Raw genomic sequence first — 5127 nt, 5'->3', positions numbered from 1 at the left:
TTTTTATAAGCCACTCTGGGTCAACTCTTCCTAAGAGAATTCTGATCCAGACTTGCTCTCGCTCAAAAGCCTCAGTGGCCCACAGTGTGCAAGCGCATTCACCTAGTGCTCAGGGTTTCTCAGCCTGGCCAGAAGCCGTGAGTGTCCCCAACGCTTCCCTGTCGGGCAGCTCTACTTCTGAGCGTCCGTGCCTGGTTATCTGCCCCACCTGGACAGAAGCCCCGGTGCCTTTCTCCTCACAGTGGCAGCCCACTTCTCTTCCCTCACGCAGTCCTCCCCTGCTTCTCTGAGCCTCCTTGGCACTGTCCCTGCGTCTCCTCAATGGCATCCATTGTTTTCCGTCTTGTTGATGGTTGTACTGGCTTTATATTCCTCAGCTGAGCACAGTGGCTGAGAGAATCAAGGTCCTTGTTGCTAGCCTTGAGCGCAGGACTCAGGACGCCCATATGTAAAATGGGCCTGGTGAGCACGGTGTCAACTCCCTGGAGCTGCGTGGGTTTTCAGCGCGCTGAGTCCTGCAGAGGGCCTGGAAGGCAGCCTGGCTCCCGGAACCTGTTCTCCCGAGGCTAGTGGCTTTATCCCAGCCGCTGCCGCCACCAGCTGCTGCCACTATGCTCTTCCTCCTCCTCCTACCTCTCCTCCTCCTATGAGGTTGCCTCTGGGTGGGTGGGGGGACACCGTTGTGGACAGCCCAACACAAGGGGTCCATAAACACGTGCTGATGAAACAGGGGGGCCGTGTGGTCCCATGGAGAAAGCCAGCCTAAACGCACCGAAAGCAAGCCCAAACCAAACCAGACAGATCTGCGTGCGGACAGTGGCATTCCTTGGAGCCCTCTCCAAATGAGCCAGCCCCCAGCCTCCCCAAGCTGGGGACAAAGAAAGTGGTAATGAACATGTGGCGATGTCAGCACGTGGCTGTGCTACGGACTCTCAGTGCAGGGGACGTGGGGGCAGCTCAGGGGCCTCAGGAGAGGACAGTTTTTAAAAATGGGAATCAGTACCTGGTGTAAGCTCCAGGGAAGATCTCTGCTTGATTCTGGTTTGCTTGGGGGAGGCAGCAGCCCTTGACCTATAGGACAGAACCCCAAAGAGGAGGAGCCGGACTCCCAAAGACAGAAACCAGAGAAGAGGGTGCACAGTTCTGCTCAGCATCCTACAGGAGGAACAGATGTCCTTGGGGTTTTCCATGGGCAATGCCAACCGTGCCCAACCATCTCCACACCCACAACCATGTCTACTTCACTTCCTTTGATACCAAAGACAGCTGCACAGCCGCAGTGGGGCTTACTTCCCACCTCTTCTCCAGGGAATTGGCTAAGGTACGGAGCAGGCTCCTAGGCCAGTCTGGAGGCACTCCTGGGTGATCGGCCTTCGCTTTGTCTGCCGTCCACACCAGCGCAGTGTGTTTACGGGCGCCCCTAGCCCCTGAAACGTGGGGTAGCATGTATGGAATGGGAGAAGGAAGACAAGACCCTAGGTGGGTCGCAGCTGGAGTACAAAGTGGTGAGATGGATTGGAACAGTGTGATTCTATCCAAAGGGATTGCCATGGACCAATGCTGACTGTCCTCTGAGCTCTGTGAATGGTCCCCAGGGAATGACACCTGCTTAGTGTCACTGGCTGGACTGACAGGACTGCTTGGGCAGGGGGAGGAGGTAACACCTGGAAGCTTTGGATGGAAGCCAGTTTGATGAGCTCATTTATTTCCACCATGCAGTTTGGGCCCAAGGGAAGCCGGGAGAGGAAGCTCTCTACTGTCTTCTCATCACCTCTTTCAGACTGTTGCCTCTACCAAGGCCGTACACTCCCAGGGCTGGGTGTGAGGACAGGCAGAGTAGAGGAGAGCCAAGTCAGGGTTCAGAGTCAGTGGGAACATGGTGGGTGGGGAAGGCAGGCACACACATCCAGAAAGAGGGCAAGGCTGCTAAGTGATAGCCCCAAGGGAAGAGGGGGACTGGTGAGTTCAGTCATGACCAGCTGGATCCAGCTTCCTGCTGACCTGCTGGAAGGAGGTCAGTTTCCCAACCCTGAGTTGTAGACATGAACCCAGCTACCACTTCATCCCTCAGCACCAGCATCTCCAGTCTCTCTCCACCTCCCACCTCACCCCTCCTCTCCTAGCCACGCCCAAGCTTGCTGAAGTTCCCGTTTTCTCTTCTCTCATTATGCCCTAGGAGTGGCACTTACCACTTGCTTTTTAATTGTTCATGTGGCCATCTTGTTCATGAACCGGCATGTCTGGGAGCAGGGCTGGGTCTCATTCATCTGATACCCCTTGGGCTAGCCTGGCATGGGGCAATGCTAATGCTCAGTGTTGGTAAATAACTATGCATTGTGACATACGGACCTCCTCAAGGTCACATCAACAGCTGCATGACACCAAGGGTCATGGGACTATCTTCCTGTATGAGGGTAATGGGTGGAATGTGGAGGATGGACATTTTAAAAAGTAGCTGATTAAGTTGTAAGTTAACTGAAAAAGTAGTAAATTAAGTAGCTGAATTGTCAAGTTTTCCCTTCTATAGATACAGACAAGATGCAGAAGAGAAATCGAGGCAGTTACTGGGAGACAGACTGCTTCCTACCTCTGCCCACAAGGTCTGGCTAGAAGTGGAATGGGGCCATGCTGGAAAGAAAAGGAGGAAGAGAAGATCTGTTGTAGCACCAAATTATGTCCCTGAACTTTGTTCCCTGACAAAAGTGAGGGTTATGCTATATATTTAACTTCGTTTTACCTGTTTCTCCTGAGTCCTCAGGAGGAATTTTGTCTGGGTCTGTCGAGTGCAGTCTTTTGATGCTTTCCTTTTCTCCTGTCTGATGCTTTTCTTAAACTGCCCTCAATTGTTCATAAACAACCATCAGCAGACACATCGTCGGTGGCCAGTCAGACTCCACCAGCGTGGGTTAAAGCGCAACAGTAGTGACTATGTAGGCCATGCCTCCTGCTGATGAAGATTAAAACTGTATCCCCTGACCAGACACACGAGGACACATGCTGTGTGACTGCGGGGCTGAGGTGCCTAGACTGGACAAGTCCAGAGACAGGAGACTGGCGGTGGCTCAGAACAAACGGTTAGTGTTTAATGGGTACAGAGTTTCAGTTTGGGAAGATGAGAAAGGTCTATAGACAGATGGTGACGGTTGTGAAGGTACTTATGGCCACGAACTGCACCGTCTAAAGTGGCTTAAATGGTAAATTCTGTTCTGTGCAGTTTACCACGAAACATTTCCTGAGGAAAGGAAAGGCTCTGTGCCACCTGTGGCCGCTCAGAGAAGGGCCGTGCAAGATTTCTCCTCCCTGAGATGTCAAACTTGGTCTATCCGAGAAGATTCTGGTTCCAGAGTATTAGGGTCAAAACGACTTATGGGCTGTCCAGGTCGCCTGGTTGTGCTAGGTCGTACAGTGGGGACTGAGCTGGGCACCCAGCCACCAAGGAAGCTAAGTGGAAATGGGGCTGGACATCCTTGAGACATTAAGAATTTCACAATACTGGAAGGTATCACACAGTGCTTAGAGTTAAAACTGGCAGGTAAGCAGTCTGAGTGGTCCCGTCATCTCAAGGGTGACAACACGGCCACATCTCGGGCCGATCAGAAGCGCTGAACACTGTGGTGGGTAGTCGGTAAAACCTTCCTACTCGAAGGTGGTCTGCAGAGCACGAGCATGGGCTTTACTTGGACCCTGGCTCAACGTGCAGAACCCCGGGATCCCCTAGATCTTTGGGATCAGGTCTGCACTATTAACAAGATCCTCAGATTCATTTATACTTTGAAGCTTGAGGATTGCTTTAAGACGTGGACCCTATGGAGAACAATAAACACGTAAAGTTATTATTTTAGTAATCCCTCACGACCCTGAGATCGAGTGTTGCATGCTCTTCTGACTGAGCCAGTAAGGCAACCCTAAACGTGTACTTCACAGTAAACAGGTGGGAATTACCTGTTCATGGAAGTAAACCTCTAATGCAATCCACTAGGGCTATCAAAGACCTAGGGGAATTTCATGTGGGGTGCTAACACTGCTACAGAGCCCTTGCCTTGGGGAAGATTATGTTCTGTCATTCATGAGAACTCTAGCCTTTACCAAAGGTTTTGGTGGAGAGCAAGAGAGGCAGTCGCTATCGCATATCCCACTGTGGCTCACCCCCAACACGGCTCCGCATCACAGAGGGACAGGGTAGGTGGATCCCCAATCCTCCAGCGCAAGGAGGGGGTTCAGCTACTTGGTTAAGACACATCTCTCTACATGGGCTTTTCTTTTCTAAGATTTTATTTAAGGGGGTGGGAGAGCATGCACAAGTAGGGGGAGCTGCAGAGGCAGAGTGAGAAGCAGGCTTCCTGCCGAGCAGGGAGCTTGACATGGGGCTCAGTCCCAGGACCCCGGGATCGTGATCTGAGCTGAAGGCAGACACTTAACTGACTGAGCTTCTCAGGCCCCTTGACATGGGAATTCTCTTGATGGCTAACTACAAAGAGAAAAAAATCTCTGTATGATTATATTTGTGGTCACATGAAGAAATAAGGAAATCTCCCCCAGATTTTAATATGGGGCAGTAACTCCCTAATTGAATGGAAATACTCCTTTCCCTAAACTCTTGCTTTGACTAATAACCACAGGTATAAAGGACTAAAACTACAAACTCTTTAACTCTAATGTGCATGCTGTTTACATGTAATTAGCTCATCAAATTCCCCCAAATCCTGAGACTATTCCACACAAAGGGCAACAGGCTCAGAGAAATCACCTAACCCATGCCAGGTTAAAAGGCTACAAAACAACAGCGCCCGTGACTTAAATCCAGGTGTATCTCTCCTCAGACCCATAGGTTTGCAAGCTGGCATCTCAAGAACCGCCGAACTGAACCCCCACATCAGGCTGGTTACATGTGTTCACCCTTGAGGTGATGTGATCTCGTGGCCCACGGCACGTCTGCGCTGAGGCACAAACTGGACGCCTGTAGAGAGCTCTGCAGGCTCCACGGGCCTCACCGCTCTCTGACGGCATGAGAATGACCAGGCAGCTTAACATCACAGACTTTTCGCATTTCCTGGTCTCAGACATCAAAACACGAGAAGAAAGGCTGTTTTGTAGAGGTATTTCCTGATGAATGAAACCTAGGAAGTA

This window comes from Meles meles, chromosome 11 (assembly GCF_922984935.1).
Source record: "Meles meles chromosome 11, mMelMel3.1 paternal haplotype, whole genome shotgun sequence".
NCBI lineage: Eukaryota > Metazoa > Chordata > Mammalia > Carnivora > Mustelidae > Meles > Meles meles.
This window is presented reverse-complemented; position numbering follows the sequence as displayed.